Source organism: Chrysemys picta, chromosome 5 (genome assembly GCF_011386835.1).
Source record: "Chrysemys picta bellii isolate R12L10 chromosome 5, ASM1138683v2, whole genome shotgun sequence".
Classification (NCBI taxonomy): domain Eukaryota; kingdom Metazoa; phylum Chordata; order Testudines; family Emydidae; genus Chrysemys; species Chrysemys picta.
Genome location: NC_088795.1, coordinates 104,343,560 through 104,367,670, shown reverse-complemented (window position 1 = coordinate 104,367,670; position 24,111 = coordinate 104,343,560). Strand labels below are relative to the sequence as shown.

The window sequence follows — 24,111 nt, the reverse complement described above, 5'->3', positions numbered from 1 at the left end:
AGATTGGGTAAATCCTCATATGCGGAGTTGACAGAAGAGTTTGGTCTGGGTGCAAAAATCTAGACCAACTGTGTGCTGGTTTTGGCCCCCAGGGTTTCCTGAACAGGGCCAGCTCTACCATTTTTGCCGACCCAAGCAAAACAAAAAACAAAAAACGCTCAGACTGTGCCGGCCCAAGAATGTACGGAATGCCGCCCCTTAGCATGTGCCACCCAGGCATGTGCTTCCTCCACTGGTGCCTGGAGCCGGCCCTGCTCCTGAATTCTGTAAATTACATTGGCTACCAACTGAAATAGCAGGTGGAGCTAAAGGAACTAACTACATCCCCATTGCACTATCCACTCAAACTTCTGTGCTGGCAGCAGGGAGATGGTGAATAATCCATTGGTTTTACCTACATAGGAGATCCCTTACCTTGGTTCAATCCTCCAGTAGACTGCTATGCTCTCAAAGTAGCTGGACTATATGGGAAACTCTGGGTCTTCTCTTGGTTGAATTTCTTGTGAGAACGCCTGCTGAATGGCTGTCCTAGCAGAGTTTGAAAACATATTCACTTTCAATCCAGCCAAATTTAGAAATCCTTAAAGTTCAAAGTCTTCACAGTTATTTGCCTATGGAGCAGTCCTGGTATTAACATTACACAATATAATACCTAGTCTATAAGCACTTTCAATAACTAATGAATTTCAGAAGCTTCTGGTACCCAGAAGGACATGTAAAATTTGCAAATGAAAGTCCTCCATGTAAGAGCTTTCCCTGACCTTCAAGATGCTAATTATTCAGAAATTATTACATCTCATCCAATTCTGCATATTGTCAACCTGAACCTGCTGAGATTCTATTATCCTTTGCATTTTCTCATTAGATTTTTCTAATGTGTGGACTTTGCCTTCCAATTCTCCAATTTTTTCCCACTCTGACAGCTCATTTTCAAATTTACCTTTTTTTTTTACAGTAGGTGGTTCCTCCACTACTCCATTTTATAGTCAAATAAAATCTTAATTTCTTATGTGGCACTGAAATGTAATTTGAACCGTACATCTTCCTTCTGGTCAACCTACTATGCATGTTTATCTTGTAGGTTTTTCTGAACATCCAAACTTCTTTCTAATTAGGTAGAAGAAACTGTGGATGTTCTAGCCACAGAAATAACAGCACTCTTCCCCCACCCCTCCAGTTCTGTGGTTTCTTCAATCAAATCTGGATTCTGTGTGTATTTCTCTGCATCTCCTAAGCGGCTCTTATTTTTACCAATTCTTCCCTATCATTGTTATCTCTTCTTTCAATGATCCTTATCAACTCAGCAAATATCTTCTTCTTAGCATCCCTCCAAAAAAAATTAAACAAAAACAAAAAAACAACAACAAACCTCATAAAATGTTGGCAGGCAGAATAACTGGAAAAACTGGAAAAATTGAAAAAAAAATGTGTGATCATCTCTCAAACTATCTCCTCGGGCCTGCTACACACACATCAACTCCATTCTGGCAAAAAAGTATAAAAGACTGTGGCTTCTGTAGCTGTGCATACCAGAACCATGTCCTGTCCTCCCTAAACACCCACATATGGAAATGTTGCACTCTAAACAAACACTCATTACGATCACTTCTGGTACTTCTTGTACACAGCGTAGCTGTGTCTGTCCCAGTTTTGCTGTGACACTGGATGTTCCTTTTCCAGACCTGAAGAAGAGCTCTATATAAGCTGGAAGGCTTGTCCTCTCATCAACAGAAGTTGGTTCAATAAAACATATTACCTCACCTACCTTGTCTCTCTGGTACTTCTTAGCTTTTCTGCACAGCGTTCTCCTTTCCATGCAGACTTCAGCCAAGGTTTAATTTGCCCTTACCTCCACAGTCTGCCTCCATCCATTCTCATATTCTGCCAAATAGAAGCCACAATGAAAAGCTCCCCCAGTAGTCAACTTTAGAACTGACTCCCATATTAACTTTCAATTTGGACAATTTGATATGCCTCCAGTATATAAAGATATAAAGAGCATAAACAAACGCGGGTGCTAAAAATGTGTCCTTTTGCTTCCACAGCCCTACATAAATACACCAGTCACCCACAGCAATAGCAACATCAGCTTGCTTCACTCGAACAAATGGGAATACATTTTTAAAGGAAAATTAGAAACTTAACTGACCACAAATACCAAACAGATGAAAAATAAACACTTGGTTGATGAAGGAACCTAATAACTGTTTCTGAGTTAACAATGAGGGAGCACACCAGTAGCTCAGATATTATACGGCCATCTGCTCACCACACACACAAACACACATACAGAGTCACATACACTTTGAATCTAATTTTGCCCATCATATAGTATAATCAGTAACATTTATGTATTAAATCATAAAAAACAGGAGAATTAAGGATGGAATTTTGTCTCCTTTGTGAATTATTGTTTTGTCCCTCGTTTTAGATCTTTGTCACACCCTGCATGTAATGCTTGGGCCTTTACATATTTAGAGAGATGTTCCATAGGCGCTGACTCCATGGGTGCTCCAGGTCTGGAGACCCAATGGGGAATGGTGGGTGCTGAGCACCCAGCAGCAGCCCTCCGGTGCCTCCTGCCCACCAGTGAGCCCCACCAATCAGCGCCTCCCTCTCCCTCCCAGCACCTCCTGCCCACTGCGATCAGCTGTTCCGCGATGTGCAGGAGGCACTGGGGAGAGGGGAAGGAGCGAGAGTAGGGTTCATTCAGGGGATGGGGTGGTACAGGGTCTGAAGAGGCAGAGTTGGGGCTGGCGGGACCTGCGGCAGAGTGGGGGTCGAGCACCCCCCCGGCACATTAGAAAGTCAACGCCTCTGGTATGTTCTAGTATAGCCAATTCAGTTACATCAGGAATGGATACAACCCAAAGATTCTAGTCTTTGAAATAGTTTATGTAGCAGAAAAAATATATGAATCACAGTTGGTACCCTTGTTGCCAGTGTTACCTGAATAGGCAATCAGATATTACTGTGAGGAGCATGGTATAAGAACATAGAGTAGACTAGAGACTCTAGAATAGAATAGAATTATCAGAGAGGCCAAAAGATGAAGTCAGCATAGAGAATGAGCTACCCTCTTATCCCTTAAAGGTGATCCCTCCAGATCAGGATTGAGACACATTATTAAATCCATGTCAGAAGCTTGCACTATTTGCACCTTTTCTTGACAGAAAACTAGAGGATTCATTATATGGCACCATTCACTAGCACTTATCTGGTTTAACTTTTTCATGTAAGACTAAAAGATTCCCACCCTCACCCCCAAGGCACTGAGATAAAGAAATGAAGTACAATATTATCAGATATTGTCAAAATGCATTAGCAAATTAGTATAGAAAAGCAACTTACTTAGTGTTTATATTGACAAGTACAGGACAAAAGAGACACAGCTGGGTTAAAATTTTATAGCATTTTATGAAAAGCTACATTTCACAGCAGTTCACCCTCCAAAATATTTTTACCCTGAGAGTCATTTCATATGTTCCCGATTAACTAGAAGCACAACCACCCCTTAAAGAATATTCGGGGATCAGAATTATAGTTCTGGTGTTAACTGTGAAAAACAAACAAATAGAGGGATCATAACAGTTTTATTCTGCAAATATTTTCTGGTTGCTGTTTGCATTCACCCTTGCTATCTGCTGCACATTTCTTTCCAGTTAAAACTGTACAAATCACAAATACCTTCTAAAGCTGGCTGATAGGAAAATGCTGCTCTGGAATGCTTAAGCAGCTGTCTATGAAAATTGGCTCCTGTGGTTTAATGTCAGCACTTTGTGTGTCTGTTCAATTTCAGCAGTGACAGATATTTCAGTTGGAAAGAATCCTTAAGGTAGGAATAAGCTACTGAATTCACACACAAAAAAACTAAAGGTGGAAGAAAATGTAAAGAAAGGCAATATCTATCTATCTATCTATCTATCTATCTATCTATCTATCTATCTATCTATCTATCTATCTATCTATCTATCTATCATGAATTTCACTTTAAATATGCAATGTGTATATTATCTGAATATTTTATATGTGGTTTAGTTCTGGTTTCTTATCCGACTCTGTCAGGAGGGTGGTTCTTTCAAGCTCACTACTTTAAAAATAGCTGATGAGAGGATTCTAGTATAGAAAAAGCTGACTTATACCTGATCTGATCCCAAACAGAGAGCTTAAATGGCTTCATGACCTGCACTAACTCCAGCCTCAGGCTTTCCCTTGTCCTGTGAATGGCGATGTAGAAAATCTCGCAATAGTATTGCTTTCCCCATAGAATTAGTGTCTACAGTTCTGTGTGGCAAACATGAAGCAGACTTGCTAGCTAGAGCTGTGTGAAACTCAGCTTCTCAGAGGACTTTTTTCAATTGAGTTCAAAGTCTGAGTTTCATTTTGAGTTGGGGTTCAGTTTGATACAAAAACTCATTCAGAATCTCAGTCAGAACTACAGTGGTTGGAAAAGTGGCCAAATAAATAAATAAATAAACAGAACACACACACACACACACACACACACACAGTGGTTTGAGCATTGGCTTGCTAAACCCAGGGTTGTGAGTTCAATTATTGAGGGGGCCATTTAGGGATCGGGGGCAAAAAAATTGGTCCTGCTAGTGAAGGTAGGGGACTGGACTTGATGACCTTTCAAGGTCCCTTCCAGTTCTATGAGATAGGTATATCTCCATGTTTAGTTTATCTTTGAAATTTTGAATAAATTTCAACCAGGCCCAGTTGAAATCACTATGTTAATTTCACACGGTTCACACCTCCGAGCATAAGTCATGAACATCTTCTACCTGGACACCTTCCTTCAACAGGTCTGCTATCTCATTATGTTTTGTTGGGGGAAAATGAAGGGAGGGGAAGATACACTACAAATTCCCTTCCCACACTGTTAACATCATCAGGGGCAGCCAACTGTCATCATAGGTGCTGGAATTAAGGCTGCTGGGGGTGCTGCAGCAGCCCCTGGTTTGAAGTGGTTTCCATTATATACAGGGTTTACAGTTAGGTTCAATGGCTCTCAGCACCCACACTATAAAAATTGACCCAGCACGCCTAACTGTCATTATCCCCATCTCAGGATCTACAGTTAGCTCACTCCTCTATATTCAGCCTTTGAGGAAATGGGACACCAACAATGTAGGTCCAGTTTCTCCCCAGTAAAAAAATCCCATTCTCTTTATGAGTGGGGGCAAACTGCCCTCTCCTAATCACTTGCAGTGGAACTGGAAAATACACAGTCACCTCATTCTGAGAGTGAGAGATCCCTTAAAATGCACCATGGAAACAAAGGACTGGGATTATGGGATCTGAACAAAATTGAATTTCAGTCAGATTTTCAACTGGAAAATAAACCCAAATGCATTTTTTTTTGCATTTTCATATTTCTAATCCAAACTGTTAATTTCCCTAGGATTATTATTATTATTATTATTATTATTTTATTTCTTTAAATCCTGTTAGGAGTTAAAATTGAGTCTCCTCTCCAGTGCAATAGGTTTCTATTGATGTAATTCTTTGTTCATCAAGTACTAAATTTAATTTAATAAATTCATAGATTCCAACGCTAGAAGACACTACTGTGGTAATCTAATCTGACCTCCTGTAAAATATAGGCAATATAACATCTCCAAAATAATTCCTAGAGCATATCTTTTAAAAAACAAATATACAATCTTGATTTAAAAAGTATCAGTGATGAAGAGTCCACTATGACCCTTGATAAATTGTTCCAATAGTTAATTACCCTTACTGTGAAAATGTTCACCTTATTTCCAGTCTGAATTTGTCTAGCTTCAACTTCCAGCATTGGATCATGTTATATGTCTCTCTGCTTCATTGAAGAGCCTATTTCCTAAATATGTGTTCCCTATGTAGATACTTACAGACTGTAATCAGTCTTCTTACCTTATCTTCTCTTTGTTAAGCTAAATAGATTGAGCAGTTTGAGTCTATCATAAGGCATGTTTTCTAGGCCTTTAATTGTTCTCGTGGCTCTTTCTGAACCCTTTATCAACATCTTTCTTGAACTGTGGGTACCAGAACTGGACACCATATTCTAGCAGAAATTGTACCAGTGCCAAATCTAGAGGTAAAACAATCTCCCTTCTCCTACTCAAGATTCCCCTGTTTCTACATCCCAGGATTGCATTAGTTTTTTTCGGCCACAGCATCATACTTGGAGCTCATGTTCAGCTGATTATCTACCATGACCGCCCCAATCTTTTTCAGAGTCACTGTTTCCCAAGACAGATTCCCCCATCTTATAAGCATGGTCTATATCGGGGTCAGCAACCTTTCAGAAGTCGTGTGCCGAGTCTTCATTTATTTCCTCTAATTTAAGATTTTGCGTGCCAGTAATATATTTTAATGTTTTTAGAAGGTCTCTTTCTATAATTCTATAATATATAACTAAACTATTGTTGTATATGAAGTAAACAAGGTTTTGAAAATGTTTAAGAAGCTTCATTTAAAATTAAATTAAAATGCAGAGCCCCTGGACCGGTGGCCAGGACCCGGGCAATGTGAGTGCCACTGAAAACACTGGTCTACAATTTTTGAGAAGTCGTCTGCTTCAGAGATAAAATGTGCTATTTATTATGTATTTTGATGTTCTGAATTGAAATATGACAATTAAAACAACTGATTGGCTACTGTTTCTAAGATATTTAAGTTTTTACATTTTATGTCTATGTATATTGTGTAGATAGTAGAGTTTTAATCATAAATTGTAAACCTAGGTCTTTTCATGTGTTTATGGTTGCTTTACATGATAATATTTCACCTGTCCTGTTTATGTAACACTTCAAAAATCAGCAAAAGGGTTATATAAATAAAATTGATTATGAAACAAAAGACAAAAAACTATTATGTACATAGTTTAGTCCTATTCGGTGTCTATTCAGCGCTTCTTGGCATATCTCTTGTATTCATTAAATGGAGCATCTCTTGTCACTGTCCAGCAATAGTCTGCAAGCATTGATGAGCTCCATTTGCCATGATAGCATTTCTCCATTGTTGCAATGTCCTGGTGAAATCGCTCACCGTGCTCGTCGCTCACTGCTCCGCAGTTCGATGGAAAAAAATCTAGATGAGAGTGCAAAAAATGTATCTTTAGTGACATGTTGCAACCAAGGCTTTTGTATGCCTTGAGGAAGTTTTCCATCAACAACCTGTAGTTGTCCGCCTTGTTGTTTCCGAGAAAATTTATTGCCACTAACTGGAAGGCTTTCCATGCCGTCTTTTCCTTGCCACGCACTGCATGGTCAAATGCATCATCTCGAAGAAGTTCACGAATCTGAGGACAAACAAAGACACCTTCCTTTATCTTAGCTTCACTTAACCTTGGAATTTTTCCACAGAGGTTTTGTCAATGGCCTTGACAAAGTTCTTCATCAGACCCAGCTTGATGTGTAAGGGTAGTAACAAAATCTTCCTTGATTCAACAAGTGGTGGATGCTGAACACTTTTCCTCCCAGGCTCCAATGACTGTCGGAGTGGCCAATCTTTCTTGATGCAGTGGGAATCTCTTGCACGACTATCCCATTTGCAGAGAAAACAGCAGTACTTTGTGTATCCAGTCTGCAGACCAAGCAAGAGAGCAACAACCTTCAAATCGCCACAAAGTTCCACTGATGTTGGTCATAATTTATGCACCTCAAAAGTTGTTTCATGTTGTCATAGGTTTCTTCATATGGACTGCATGACCAACTGGAATTGATGGCAAAACATTGCCATTATGCAGTAAAACAGCTTTAAGACTCGTCTTCGATGAATCAATAAACAGTCTCCACTCATCTGGATTGTGAACGGTGTTGAGGGCTGCCATCACACCATCGATGTTGTTGCAGGCTACAAGATCACCTTCCATGAAGAAGAATGGGACAAGATCCTTTTGATGGTCACATAACATGGAAACCTTAACATCACCTGCCAGGAGATTCCACTGCTGTAGTCTGGAGCCCAACAGCTCTTCCTTACTCCTGGGTAGTTCCAAATCCCTGACAAGGTCATTCAGTTCACCTTGTGTTATGAGGTGTGGTTCAGAGGAGGAGGATGGGAGAAAATGTGGGTCCTGTGACGTTGATGGTTCAGGACCAGAAGTTTCATCCTCTTCCTCTTCCTCGTCTGACTCAAGTGAGAATGATTCTGGAGTATCAGGAACCGGCAGTCCTTCTCCGTGGGGTACTGGGCGTATAGCTGATGGAATGTTTGGATAATGCACAGTCCACTTTTTCTTCTTTGACACACCTTTCCCAACTGGAGGCACCACGCAGAAGTAACAATTGCTGGTATGATCTGTTGGCTCTCTCCAAATCATTGACACTGCAAAAGGCATAGATTTCCTTTTCCTGTTCAACCACTGGCGAAGATTTGTTGCACAAGTGTTGCAGCATATGTGTGGGGCCCACCTCTTGTCCTGATCTCCAATTTTGCAGCCAAAATAAAGGCGATAGGCTTTCTTAACCATAGTGGTTATACTGCGCTTTTGTGATGCAAAAGTCACTTCACCATAAACATAGCAGAAGTTATCTGCACTGTTCACACAAATACGAGGCATCTCTGCTCACTTTGGCTAAACAGAAATGTGTCCCTTTGCAAAATCAAACACTGACAAATAAGAGAGCATGACACTATGATTTCTAGAGCTGATATAGGGCAATTTGTTCAGCAGAGTGATGTAAGCTTCATTATGATCGCATCATCCATGACTTCTAGGAATAACATGATGCAATTCATGTCATGTATGACGCAATACCAGCTTCAGATTGCATCATTCATTGTTTTGCCTAAAAAGCAAGTACTGTCCAAACCCAGTCATAGATTTAGTCCTAGATCCAGTCAAAGATGTATTTTAGTCATTTCTGGTTTAAATTGAGATCCCTTCCCTTTATAACTCACTTATCCTCCGCCATTCCCAAGTCAAGGGTAGTATATACTGACCCAATAGCATATCTTGAAAACTAGAGCCAATGAACAATTTTAAGCATCATTTTCATTCTCAGTGACCCAGAATTAGTAAAGTTTGACTACATTTATTTCAGAAGCATTTTGGCTGTAGAGCAGTGAAATCAGCTCGCGTGCCGCCTTTGGCATGTGTGCCATAGGTTGCCTACCCCGGTCTATATTCTTTGTTCCTTGGTGTACACATTTACATTTAGCTGTATTAAAACATATATTGTTTGCTTGTGCCCAATTTACCAAGCAATCGGGATCACGCTGAAGCAGTGACCTGTCTTCCTCATTATTTACCACTCCAATTTTTATGTTAACTGCAAAGTTCATAAGTGTACTTCAGGTAGTTATGTAGACCCCATTACCATAGCATTTCAGCACTTCACAATTTTTAATGCATTTATCCTCATAAGGGTCCTGTGAGGTAGGGGAGTATCCCTATGTAACAAATAGGGAACTAAGGTGCAGAGAGACTCCGTGCTTTGCCAAGGTCACACAGGAAATCTATTGTAGAGTAGGGAATTGAATCCAGGTCTCCCCAATCCCAAGACTCCTAACCAGTGGACTATCCTTTCTCCCTTTTTGATAGAACGAAAACCACACCGATTTCTTCTCTGGAGTAAAAATGTATCTATTAAATGTTGACATCATCATCTGTAGAACACAGGTTGAGACCGAGAAAATCTTCAGTCCTGTAGCAAAATGCTAGTCTTGATTTACATTTTTTAAAGAGAGAACAATTTATCACTGCTGGTATTTCTTGTACTAAAGCAACAGAGATCATGAAAGCTTGCAATATAGATGTGCTTCGCAACAGTCAAATGTTACCTCAGCAGTTTCCCATTTTTCACAATAGGAGCTTATGGAAATTCTCAGGCATCAGAGACTCAGGGTTTTTCCTCATTCTTTTCTGATTCAGATTGTGATTCTGAATTATCATTATAAATAAACTCAATATGACCAACAATCCTGTTTATCTTCATTATCCATTGCAGTCTGGGAAGTAGGACCAATTTTATTTTCTTCCCTAAGACAGAGGTGTTTCCCGTTTTTCTGAGCACAGAAATAAGGGTGGGATTTTCAAAGGGTCTAAGTGAGGCAGGGACTCAACTCCAATTGAAAGTCCCTTTGGAAATCCCATCCTAAAAGCCCAGGAACTCCGGAGTTCTAATATTGACTTTAATTCTGATTCTTGACAATGACTCTCAATGTGGCCTTCGGCAAAGCATTGAATCTTTTTGCCTCAGTTTCCTCCACTATAAAATGGAGATGATACCTACCTTACAGCGGTGTTTTGACAATTAGTTAATGAGTGTTGAGCTTTTAGAATATGAAAGAGCTATATTGATGCTAAATAGAGTTTAAGGCCATAAGGGACCACTAGTTCATTTAGTCTGACTTCCTGTATACCACAGGCCATCAACACCACCCAGCATCAGCACACTAAACCCAATATACATATTATTAACTTATGCCAGCTGCTCTTTTCTGTATACGAATGTAAACACACACATCCTCCCAAATGACTTCCATGAGTTTTTGATCAGGCTTTCGATGTCTCATGCAGCCATAGTGGCCTTGTTATAGGAGGGGTGCTCACAATGTGTAAAGTACTAACTAAGGTAGGAAAATATATATTTTTTTATTTCCAACCTTTGCCATAATTTTTTTTAAATAAATGTAGCTAAAATGATGCCATCATGGCACCTGAATGCAGATAGTCTCAGAAACCTTCAAGTTTGCACAGTTCTGCAAAATAAAATTCCATCGATACTGTGACCAGTTGCCTGTGATGGACCACATTGAGAATGCCACACTCAGGGCAGACTTCAAGAAATAAGGAAGACAATCCCCAAAGCTAGTGGTTTATTCTATAATTAGATTCACCAGGCCAGAAACAAAAGAGTTTTTGTAGTACCACACTGATTAACCAGAAGCCAAACACAGTCCCCTTTAAGTGTTCCAGATCTTGACTCCCATCCAGACAAACAGATCTAATATAGTGTGGGGTTATTGATAACCTAATTCAACATATGCAAGGTTCTTACTAATCTGAAAAGATCAGGACACTTACCACTAGATCAATATGTATCTCAAATCTTGCCCAAATACCACACTGTCAGCCAATCCTTAGTAAACTAAATAAAGATTTATTAATAAAAGAAAAGAGAATTATAAATGGTTAATAGATCATATACATACAAATGATTTCAAAGTCCTTATATCAGGTTTGTAGCAGTGATGGAATAAACTGCTGTCTTGCAAAAATCTCTCTGGTAAATTCCAAAAGATTTCAAAGTCCTCAGTCCATAGTTCAAAATACTCCTTTTTGGTTGTAAATCCACAATCCAGAGAATTGGAACAGGAAAGAAGCAAAATGGAGGTGTCTTAGAGGTCTTTTATATCCTTTGCCATGTGCAGAGAAATTTATTGTCCCAAGATGGAGTCCAAGGTCACATGTCCACCCCCACCATGCCTTTACATGTTTGCTGAATCACAGGAGAGGCCATTGGCCCTGTTGCTGTCTGAGGCATCCTCAGGGGGGAAGGGGCTATCTGGATGGGATGAGTTTCTTTAAAGGTTCATTGTGAGAGTGGAGTGTCCTTAATGGGACATCAACCCATAGCTGTCTAGCCCTGATAGAAATCTATCTGGAGGGTGTCATATTACATGGGATTTTGCTGAACCCAAAGCTCTTCGTAAGTTTACTCTTTGTGAGGTGGTGGCAGGAAGTAAATCAATGGGAACACGACCCATCTGGCCGATAGTTAGTTGATCCATGAAGGAAAACAAAAGTGTTTTCACTCAACACTTCTACTTTATTTAGTCTCCAGCACTTACACGTGTTTGCAACAGGTCAGTAGAGCATCCCAAATTAACCCCAGATTAATATTTACCCAAGCTCTTGAGGAGGTCTCGAGTAGATATCTGTAGATGGCCAGTGGCCAGCCTTCTATTTGCAGCAGAACTTGAGAGGTGTTCAAGTGTCCAGTGAGCTTAGATCTCTTCCTCCGTTTATACCCAATTTGTTAGTATTACATAGCTTGTTCATCAAAAAAAAACAAAAAAAAACTGCTGAGCAGAAGTTGTGTGTGGAGTTTTTCAGCCTCTCAGGCAGGGAATTTTCTATCAGTTAAGCAGTTGTATTTCACTTAGCAATAGTTAACTATTGTCAGACTTTCCATCTTGCAAAACCTTATGCTTCAGCAAAGTTCAAGTCAGGAGTGCAAAGGGTCATGCTTACTCATCGTGATCACTCATTTCCCCCCCTCCATTCCTGGTCTATTAGTTATGCTAATGTTTCAGAAAGGCCTCTTTTTAGCTGCTTTCAGCAATAAGCATAAGAGTTGGTATTCCAGCTGCTGGTAGTGGTCTAGGCATGTTGTTGGGCTCTGAGCTATCAACAATCCACCCCCAAAATACAGCTAGGAACAAAACACATGTTGGAGATACAAATACATAGAAAATATTCATAGCTTTAGATACAAAGGTATACATGGATTTAATCAGGATAATCATATTAGATATATTGTAACTTTCTCATTGACACCTTACATGACACATTTTGTGTAAGATTTGTTGCAATTGTATAAAGAGGTAATATCAGTTATATAAATGGTCATCTTTAATCATACAGCATCACAGACACATAGATTGTAGACCAGAAGGGAAGATTAGATAATTTAGTCTGGCCATAGAATTTCACCCATTTAACCTTGTACTGAGCCAAATAACTTCTGTTTGCCTAAATCATATCTTTCAGAAGGCATCCAGTCTTGATTTGAAGATGTCAAGATATGGAGAATCCACCACTTCCTTTGGTAGTTTGTTCCAACAGTTAATATCCCTGAGTATTAAAAGTTATGTTTTATTTCTACTTTGAGTTTACCAGGCTTCAGCTTCCAGCCATTGCTTCTTGTTTTGCCTTTCTCTACTAAAGAGCCTTTAGTACTTGGGAAGGTACTTGTACATTATAATCAAGTCACCTCTGGATCTTCTTTTTGTGAAGCTAAACAGATTGAGCTATTTAAGTCATTCACTGTATGGAATTATTTCCAGCCTTGAATCATTTTTGTACTTTATAAGAATCCATTTGTTTAAAAAAAGGAGGGTGGTCTTTACAAAATAAAGATAGAGAGTGACAAAACTAAGAGAGGACAGTGTATTGCCCAGAATGATAGGAATCAGTGTATCTGCCATAGTTGTCAAACGATCACACAACATGACTAGAGATGAGCAAAACCAAATATTTTCCCTTCGCTGATACTGCATGAAAAATATAATACTTTCTAAACAGGTCTGCAAATCAAAAGCTATATTTCCTGAATATGATACCCACTCTTCCTACATGAATGTATATCACACCCTTTAGGCCTCTGAGGTCACTTAAATCCAGTCTTGAAGAAATGAAAAATATTCTAGGGGTATTACATGACTTCAGGAGTGTTTTTCTGTAAACTCCCCTTCCTCCATCAAGATCCTACCTTATAATGTAAAAGATTTTCCACTACTGGGCTCATGCCACCCAAACTAAGGTTACATCCTGCAAAGATGTAAGCACAAGAGTAGTTTTATTAATATTAACATAGCCCTTTTAGCATAGTCTCACCCTTGCACTGGTGCTAGCACTAGGCAGAAAAAAAAACGGGGAGCTTGCTCTCCTTCATTCATGGGCTTCTTCATTGGATCAGCCTTTCATCTGCCCTAATTTGCACTCCTGTTGTAATGGCTCCCATAAGCCACTGCTGTGGTGTAAAATTGCCTGGGTGTAAGGATAGTCTGTCTAGCTCCTCTCCCATTCCCTGCTTTCTACAGTTTGGCCTGCCTCTTCCCAAGAACACCCAGCTTGGTGGTTCTGTCCCTTGTGTAGAAACACCCTGGTAGGGGAATATTTTCCACTTACATCTGCCCCGTGCAAAGGGGCCACAGAACAATGGTGAGTCAGACCCAGGGAGTTCATTGGGATTACTAGAATAAGTAAAGCTATGCATGTGTGATATGTAACGTTGGTCTAATTTTGGTTGTACTAGGTGGTGCTAGTGGCCTAGTGATATACAGGACTAGATGATCTAATGGTTCCTTCTGGCCTTAAACTCTATGACTCTATAATTATATATTCATATGGCAGTAAAGAGTTGCTACACTAGTCACTTTCCTTACATGCATTAAAATTCCTGCCCTAGCTTCAATAAACACAATTAAATCGAGACACGTGTGCTTCCTTATTTCTGGCAACAGACAGAGAAATAAAGGAGAAATAGGAGAGGGCTGAGAGTTAATAAACATCTCTTCTTAGAGGAATTTATTGAATGTGAGGGGTTGCTAAAATAAAAAACTTCCGAAACCTTTCTAGATTTCTTTTGCTATGAAATTACAAATTACACTGTCCTAGCATTAAAGGGAGGGAGGGAGTATTTATTTTTATTATTTTGTGAAAGGTCACCTAATTCTCCTTCTAATATGTGAACCATGGTAAATAAAGAGGAAGTAAGTACAGACTGAGATGACAGATGATGAATAACTTTTTGACCCTCTCTTAACCAGTCAAATATGTGACATGAAGCTTAATCAATAACTGAACAGGAAGACACTGCACAATGCAATTTGGAACAGAAGCGATCTGTTTTCTGAGGGGGAATGAGTCAGCCATAAAGGAGAAAGAATAATGAAAATAAAATTTTAGAAGTTTCCACCAAACTTTCCATCAGCTTCCTCTGCTTATTGCTACGGCTTTTAATTTTATTAGCTGGCTTCTTTCTTACATTAACTTCCTCTTCTTTTTTTGTAAGTGACTATAATTGGGTGCAATGATGCTGTTTAGAGATGTCACAGTAGTGTCAATAGTGACCAGCTGATAAGAATCAGAAGTATCATTCATGCAGCTGAATAAAAAATACCTATGAAAATTTTATTAAAGTTCTCCATAATAGGATCTAAAGAAATTCAGAATGATTCAGATTCATCAGGAGAAAATAAAATTTAGATGGTAATAACAAGAACACAATGCAAAAATATATGAAAAAGGTAATAAATACACTATTAAATTTGTGGGTCCTTTGGGAGACCCCTGGTTAGTGGTATTGTTTGAATTCTGCCCCAAGAGCAGGTGGGGATAGGAAAAGAAGAAAATTTCATTTTGGTTTCATTGTCTAAGGTAGTTATATAGCTTCCATTATCTTAATGTATTTATTCCCACAATCTTGTGAGGTCAGGGAGTACTATTATCCCTATTTTACAGATGGAGAACTCAGGTACAGAGGGTGGGCTCTACAAAGGGATTTACACATTGCCACACTGAGTGTCATGGCACCTAACTTTCAGGCACCTAAAAAATCATAAAATAACACTGTAATTCTCAGGCCAAGTTAGGGTGAAACAGGCACCCTAGAATGTGATCCACATAAGCCAGCACGCTAGTGGGAAGCTGTCTGTGCTAGCCAATGGGAGATGTCAATCAGCAGGGTGTGTGCAAAGCGCCCCCCGCCAGAGATAGGCCCCTAAGGCCGGGCTGCAGGGAGGTGCCTATCTTTGCTTAGAGATCCACAAGTGGTAACCAGCCAACTTAGGCATGTAAGGATACTAGATAATGTTTTCACCTCTCTTAGCCACTAGCCATGTACACAAGAAAAGCCCCAGGAACTTTTGAATTTCATTTCCTGTTTGGTCAGTGTGGAGCTCAGCAGCACAGGTGACAATGCAGTCCCAGAATCGCAAACGAGCTCCGACATGGAGTGAACGGGGGACACTGGATCTGATTGCTGTATGGGAGAAGAATCTGTGCAGGAAGAACTGCGATCCAGCAGAAGAAATGCTAATATATATGCCAAAATTGCACAGGGCATTGTGGAGAGAGGCTATGCCAGGGACAAACAGCAGTGCTGAGTGAAAGTTAAGGAGCTCAGGCAAGCCTACTACAAGACAAAGGAGGCAAACGGTCGCTCCGGGTCAGAGTCCCATACATGCCCCTTCTATCTGTACCCATTCTAGGGGGGGGACCCTAGCAGTACCCCACCCTATCCATGGACACCTGCAAGGGGGAGTCTCATGCAACACGGAGGAGAATTTTTTGGGTGAAGAAGATGAGGAGGAGGAGAATGCGCAGCAGGCAGGTGGAGAATCTGTTCTCCCCGGCAGCCAGGACCTTTTCATCACCCTGGAGCCAATACCCTCCCAAGGCGAGTTCCCGGACCCTGAATGTGGAGAAGGCATCTTTGGTGAGTGCACATTTGTAACTACATTACAGGGGTTAAAAGCAATTGTGTTTAATGTTTGATTTGCCCTGAAGAATTGGGATGCATTCGTGGCCAGAACAGCTACTGGAAAAGTCTGTTAACGTGTCTGGAGATGGAGCAGGAATCCTCCATGGACATCTCCATGAAGCTCTCCTGGAGGTACTCTAAAAGCCTTTGCAGAGGGTTTCTGGGGTGGGATGCCTTATTTCATCCTCCATGGTAGGACACTTTGCCACGCCAAGCCAGTAGCAAGTAGTCTGGAATCACTGCAGCACAAAGCAAGGCAGCGAAAGGTCCTGGGGTTTGGTCGCATTCATGCAACATTCAGTCTTTATCTTTCTGCATCAGCCTCAGGAGAGTGATAGCATTCCTGGTCACCTGGTTGAAATAGGGGAATTTTTGTAAGGGAACAGTAAAAGGACCCCGTTCATGCTGGGCTGTTTGGGCTTGACTAAAAAGGATCATCCAAGAGAATAGCCATGCCGTAGGGGGAGGGGTGTGCTGCACATCCACCCCAAAACCGCAGCCCCTCCTTTTAAACGGCAAACCCAACCGGCATTGCTTGCTATGGTAAAGGAGAGTGCTGCAGTTTGAAACCATTCCCACCTGTTATGAAGGAGGAAGAAACCAACCCCACATACCCTTTGGCTTACCATGGCTGCCTGGAAACCGAATTCTGTTGCCTAGCCATATGTGATGTGTCACCATACTGGCAGGTGCTCGATATAAAAGGCAAAATGTGACCTAGTACCTAAAGCACATGTGGTGTCTGCTGTGAATTGCTTGATTCACTATGAAAGAGTCTCCCTTTTGTTCTCAGAAATGTATCTTCTTAAATTTTACTCCCTCTTTTTATCCCGCCTGCAGGTGCAAATGTTTCTATGCTCCCTGTATCAACTCCGTCCCTGAGTTTATCGCACATTAGAAGGCGAAAAAAACACACTTGCGATGACATGTTTTCCAAGCTCATGCAGTCCTCCTGCATTGATAGGGCATAGCTGAATGCATGCAGGCATTCGGTGGTAGAGGCCAGAAATGCATACAGTGAGTGTGATCAGAACACGCAGATGCTGAGGCTAATGGGGGAGCAAACGGACATGATCAGGTGTCTGGTGCAGGAAAGGCAATAAGAGCACAGACCGCCACTGCATCCATTGTTTAACCGCCTGCCCTCCTCACCAAGTTCCATATCCTCCTCACCCAGATGCCCAAGAATGTGGGGGGAGGCCTCCGGGCACCCAGCCACTCCACTCCAGAGGATGGACCAAGCAACAGAAGACTGTCATTCAAACAGCTTTGATTTGTAGTGTGGCTACAATAAGCAATGTGGCCTTGTCACAACGGTAATTTTCTGGTCTGGGAAGAAATTCCCTTTTTGCAGCTTTTCGAACAGCCCCAAGTTCTTAAAGATGCAAGCGTCATGGACCTTTCCCGACCATCCCATTTTGATGTTTTTGAATGTCCCTTGTGATCCACCAATGCTTGCAGCATCATTAAGAAATACCCCTTGCAGTTTATGTACTGGTTGGCAAGGTGGTCTGGTGCCAATATAGGGATATGTGTTCCGTCTATTGCCCCACCACAGTTAGGGAAACCCATTGCAGCAAAGCCATCCACTATGACCTGCACATTTCCCAGAGTCACTACCCTTGTTAGGAGAAGGTCACTGATTGCCTTGGCTCCTTGGATCACAGCAGTCCCCACGGTAGATTTGCCCACTCCGAATTGATTCCCGACTGACCAGTAGCAGTAAGGTGTTGCAAGCTTCCACAGGGTTATTGCCACTCACTTCTCAACTGTCAGGGCAGGTCTCATCTTGGTATTCCTGTGCTTCAGGGTGGGAGAAAGCAAATCACAATGTTCCATGGAAGTGGCCTTATGCATGCAAAAGTTTTGCAGCCACTGGGAACCATCCCATATCTGTAGCATTATGCGGTCCCACCAGTCCGTGAGTGTTTGCTGGGCCCAGAATCGGCGTTCCACTGTATCAACCTGCCCCACTGCTGCCTTGATGTTCCAATTGCCACATCCTGTGCTTTCAGGAACCTCTGTGTCCATGTCCTCCTCATAATTGTCCTTGTGCTGGTGGCTCCTAGCCAGGTTCTCCACATACTGCAGGATAATGCACAAAGTATTTACAATGCTCACAACAGCAGTGCTGAGCTGAGCAGGCCCCATGCTTGGCATGGTATGGTGTCTGCACGGGTAACTCAGGAAAAAAGGTATGAAATGATTGTTTGACGTTGCTTTCATGGAGGGAGGGAGGGAAGGAGGAAGGAAAGGAGGGATAGGAGACTGACGACATGTACCCAAAACCACCCATGACAATGTTTTTGCCCCATCAGGCATTGGAAGCTTAACCCAGAATTCCAGTGGGCAGCAGGGACTGTGGGATAGCTACCCACGGTGCATCACTCCGTGAGCCGATGCTAGCCACGGTAGTGAGGATGCACTCCGCCAACCTACTGCGCTTAGTGGGGACATACACGATTGACTGTATAAAATCGCTTTCTAGAGATCGACTTCTATAAAATCAACATAATTTCATAGTGTAGACATACCCTCAGGTGCCTAACCTGCTTGACTCCAGGCAGCTGGTTCCCATTTGTGGATTTTTAGGTTGGATATAAGGAAAAACTTTTTCACTAGGACGGTGGTGAAGCACTGGAATGGGTTACCTAGGGAGGTGGTGGAATCTCCTTCCTTAGAGGTTTTTAAGGTCAGGCTTGACAAAACCCTGGCTGGGATGATTTAGTTGAGGGTTGGTCCTTCTTTGAGCAGGAGGTTGGACTAGATGACCTCCTGAGGTACCTTCCAACCCTGATATTCTATGATTCTATGATCACTAAGCTAACATAGAGGCCTCCCTCTGGCCTGGGCTTAGACACCTATCTCCAAGAGAGGGGTCTTATTGCACAGTATCTGGTCATCATCTCCTATCAGCTAGTTTAGGTGTCTTCCTGACTAGGATGCTGGCTTTTGTGGGCTGCCTTCTTTAATGCCTGTCTCTCCCCATTTGTTGTATAGGGAGCCTAGGTGCTTAACTTGGCTTTGTGGATCACAGTGTTGTTCCTGTGATTTTCTAGTCACCAAAAAGTTAGGTGCTGTGAGACTCAGTGTTGCAAAAACGAAGTCCCTTTGTGGAAATCACCCAAAGTGATTTGCCTAAGGTCACACAGGCAGCCTGTAGTAAAGAATTGAATCTGGGTCTCCAGAGTAACCATTGTACAATCCTGAAAGATGTTTCTGAAATCCTGCTGTCTGAGTCTTCTGATCAGAAACTAGGACAATGAAAGAGGAATCAGTCTCACCTGTCATTCAGTTGTAAGTGGTGAGAGCTGCAGTTTCCACCGAGTCCTCATGTGACATTGCCATTTAGATCTTCCAAAAGTACTAGAGTCCTCCAGCAAAGAGAGGGAAATGAGGACTGGACATTTTCAGTATAAAAAAAATAAGCAGAAACCCTGTTTTGAGGGTGAATGGTGGCTGGGGAAAAACTTAGAAGGCTCTCTATGCACCATCAGAAACCAGCAAAGTACAATTAATAAACTAAATTGATTTTGCTTTCATTTTTAAGCAGGTATTTGTAGGATGCAGATGCTTAATCCAGTTCTCCATTCATTTAAATGGGGAACAACTTTATAATTTCATTTTTAAGGTCTTTTGTCAATCTCGTTTATTGCTAGTAGAGGGCCACACAGTCAATTTCTTAACAACCGGCCATAGGGTGACCAGATGTCCTGATTTTATAGGGACAGTCCTGATTTTGGGGTCTTTTCTTATATAGGCTCCTATTACCCCACCCCATCCCAATTTTTCACATTTGCTGTCTGGTTACCCTAACCGGACATTCATTTAGCTTACGTTTTGCTTGGCTGAAGGGTAAAAGACTAGAAGCTGAAGCTGGCTCTTGCATCTCTTATATGTCACAGCATAGCCCGACCATTACTTTTTATTATTTTATAGTGTTTTCTATTCAGGTTTTCTTAGTAAGGCCATCATCAGGTTATCAGAGCACCATGTTGGACTCATCTATGGTTATTTTAAATAAAAAATGTTTTAGTAAAGCTACGACATTAAATCAAGATAATATACATTTAAATCATGTCATAGCCTTGCAATGCTGTCAGCAACAGTTCCATATCAATTGTTGAGAATTTGCACCGAAAAACCTAAATTACAGATAAGAAGGGTTTAAGGAAGTATGTGACACATGATTTTGTATTCCTTGTTTGTTGGGTGTTTTTAATGCTTCCACTTCATATATCAGTGCATGGGCAAGGATTGAAAACCTATTATTATAAAAGTACTCTAATGAAGTACAGTTGGAATAAGTATCAGAGGGGTAGCCGTGTTAGTCTGAATCTGTAAAAAGCAACAGAGGGTCCTGTGGCACCTTTGAGACTAACAGAAGTACTGGGAGCATATGCAGGTGGCATATGCTCCCAGTACTTCTGTTAGTCTCAAAGGTGCCACAGGACCCTCTGTTGCTTTTTACAGTTGGAATGTTATTTTATGCTGTTATACCCAAACATTCAGAGCTATGCAAGTGGTCTCTTCATGTTCTGTATCACAACCAAACAAAAGAGTTAATAAAATACCTAATTTCTTACTTGATTACTTTGCATAGAGCTATAGAGAAAGGGCATTCAGTTAGGCAATACTGAATCCTGTACATAAGCAGGGAAAAATACAAATGCAACTAGGAACTGCAGCAAATTGGAGATTGCATGAGAATACAGTAAATATGATAGATGTATAAAGCGGTGCTTCTAATTATCAACAAAAAAAAATTTTCTTCAATAAAAAAATACATTAATATCTGCGTGAAAGCCATGGATTTGGCACTTTACTCTACAGAGTGAGAAGATTAATCAGAGCTTGTTCTCTTTCTGGAGTAACAGTCCCTCATCCTGAGCTCTGAATATCATGATTAGAGTGAAAATCTGCTTTTTGACTGCTTCTCAGTGGTGTTTCTCACATTGCTGGAGGAATTGCTCTCTGCTGACTCACCACTGTCCACCTCAGCATTTTCTGCCTCCAGGGCAGGCTGTTGCTCTTATTCATAAATTGAAAACACAAAGAAGAATAATTAAAGAGTGAACTGTAATTATGAGTGAGATCCAAAGGGAGCAAAACTAATGCTGAGTGTAGGCCTTAGGTTTCCTGTTAGTGCATTTAGGATTAGCTATGAAGTCTTGTTAAACTCAATTAAATAGTTCATTAGAAGGATTTTTCCTATTAGAGCTGGATAAGTGGCTTGACTTTTAGAACTATGCTGTTTGTTACGTTTTTCCTTTCACTGCTATTCTGTTGAACTGCAATCTGTCAGTTTGAGGAGATTTCATCCCCCTGAGAAAAACATTGGGGAAAAAAATGTTCCTGATTATATGTGTGTGTTTGGGTTTCTTTTTTCCATGAATGATAATTAGAAATTTGTCAAATGCAGTGAAGTTATGCATACCTGGCAAACTCTGATATCTGCTGGTTGATAGGACACCCTGGCATTTATGTTGTTTTCCTCATCTATTATCTGTTTTACTAAACCTGGATCACACACTTGCTATCACAATTTATAGTGGGTATCAGATCAGAAAGAATTGGTTTCTTTGTAATGTCTGATTTGTCAGGGATACATTCTGATGTGTTTTTTTATGCACTATGTCCTATCCTAATCTTAGCAGTAGTGTGACACTATGAAATTGTGTTGAATGAGGCATTGTGCACTTACTGCACTAGAAATAAAGGACTTGTCAGATATTAATACTGTAGTATCCCAATTGACCTTCATGAGGATATTCTGAAAGACTGCAGGAACATCAGTACAGGTAAACCTTTGAGAAAAAGAGACCCACAAATATTTTAGGATCTGAAAGGGCTGAGCACTCTGGCCAGACCCAGAAACATGCTAATCTACATTCTTAACTTTATGGATATGGGTAGTCCCATTGAACTCAGTGGGTTTCAAGCACATACTAAAGTGGTTTCTGAGACGGTATAGACTTTTGTCATGTCTTAGTGTTTTGCTGAATCAGTGCCCTCATGCTGCAAATTTTTCACATCTGACGCTAAGACCAGGGCTACACTAGACACGTACTTCGTGAAGAATCCACACCCCTGAGCAATATATATATATACCGATCTTGCCCCCACCCCTCACCCCGTGTGGAGACAGCGCTATGTCGGTGAGAGCTTCTCCCACTGACATAGCTACTGCTTCTTATGAAGGTAGAGTTATTAAGCCGACAGGAGAGCTGTTTCCTGTTAGCTTAGTGCATCTTCACCAGAAGCTACAACTAATGCAGGTTTGTAGTGTAGACCTGCCTTGAGGATAACTCTGTCTGTGCTTTGAACAAATCCCTCTTGAATTCAATTACTTCTTCTGTATAATGAGGACAAAAAATCAGAGCAGTCCAAATAGATACAGAGCTAGGGCTTGATTCACACTGGTCACTTTACACTGGTGATGCCTCATCCCTCCCATCATTCCTGCCCAGAGAGCTAGATGGGCACACTAGGGGTATGTCTACACTATGAAATAGGTTGATTTTATAGAAGTCGATTTTTATAAATCGATTTTATACAGTCGATTGCGTATGTCCACACTAAGCGCATTAAGTTGGCAGAGTGCGTCCTCACTACCGCTGCTGTTGTGGGCAAATTTACTGTGGGGGTTGCTGTGATCCAAGCAGCTAATGCAATCATTGACGTTCTGTTATCAAGGGTAGTGACTCTGGGAAATGTGCTGGCCTTTTTAGATTTTAGGTGCATCATATGTCTGTCCTTTGTCACTGGTGAAGAAGTCTTGCAGCCTTACATTCCATAGCACTTCTGTGTTTGACACATGTAACAGCTCCAGGGCTCTTGCTCTTTTGCCTTGGCCGAGGTACCTTGCCCTGCCTGGACCTCCAAGCATTTGACACAGAAGAACCTGCAGCAGCTGGCATTGCTACACAGCAGCAGCTCCTTGCCTTCACAGCAGATGGTGCAGTAGGACTGCTAACCATCATCATCCACCGCTTCTGCTCCAACTCTGCTCTCCTGCTCCCCAGTGACGAGCTCAGGGGATCCGTACTGGTCCTCCTGGGTGCTGCTGGCAGCAGATGGTGCAGTAGGACTGGTAACTGTTCTTGTCGGACATGTAGCTTGGCTGGGGGTTCTGGGAACGTCTTCCCTGCCCAGCTCCTAGAAACCTCCTTGGCACGGTGTACGGCTCCACCACTTCCCCTGGAACTCTGCTCTCCTGCTCCCCAGCGATGAGCTCGGGAGATCCGTTCACGAAGCCTGGACAGTAGTAAGGAGCAGTTCAACTATAGGCAGAGGAAATGCAGAATGGTGGTAAAATGTGCCTTTGGATGTTTAAAAGCTTGCTGGCGCTGTTGGTCAGACCTCAGCGCAACCAACATTTCCATTGTTATTGCTGCTTGCTGTGTGCTCCATAATATCTGGGAGAGTAAGGGGGAGACATTTATGGTGGGGAGGGAGGTTGAGGCAAATCGCCTGGCGGCCAATTTTGAGCAGCCAGACACCAGGGTGATTAGAAGAGCATAGCAAGGTGTGCCGCACATCAAAGAGGCTTTGGAAAACAGTTTCATAATATATGGAGATATACCTATCTCATAGAACTGGAAGGGACCCTGTAAGGTCATCGAGTCCAGCCCCTGCCTTCACTGGCAGGACTGAGTACTGATTTTGCCTAGATCCCTAAGGGGCTCCCTCAAGGATTGAACTCACAACCCAGGGTTTAGCAGGCTAATACTCAAACCACTGAGCTATCCCTCCCATGACTGGCCAGGCTTTGGTGTGACAGTTGTGTGTGTTTCTCCTTGATGCAAACCTGCTCCCTTTGTTGATTTTAATTCCCTGTAAGCCAACCACCTTCCTCCCTTCGAAATAAAGTAACTATTGTTTTGAAACCATACATTCTTTC

General features: G+C 41.5%; 1 long non-coding RNA gene across 1 annotated transcript; it reads right to left on the bottom strand.

The window, feature by feature from the left end:
• Positions 1-413: 413 nt before the first annotated feature.
• On the bottom strand, positions 414-11,973 carry LOC122172736 (uncharacterized). Its single transcript, XR_006173271.2, has 3 exons — positions 11,847-11,973; positions 1,766-1,881; positions 414-528 (listed from the first exon to the last, which is right to left on the bottom strand). It is a non-coding gene; the product is annotated as an uncharacterized LOC122172736 (long non-coding RNA).
• Between the last annotated feature and the right edge of the window lie 12,138 nt (positions 11,974-24,111).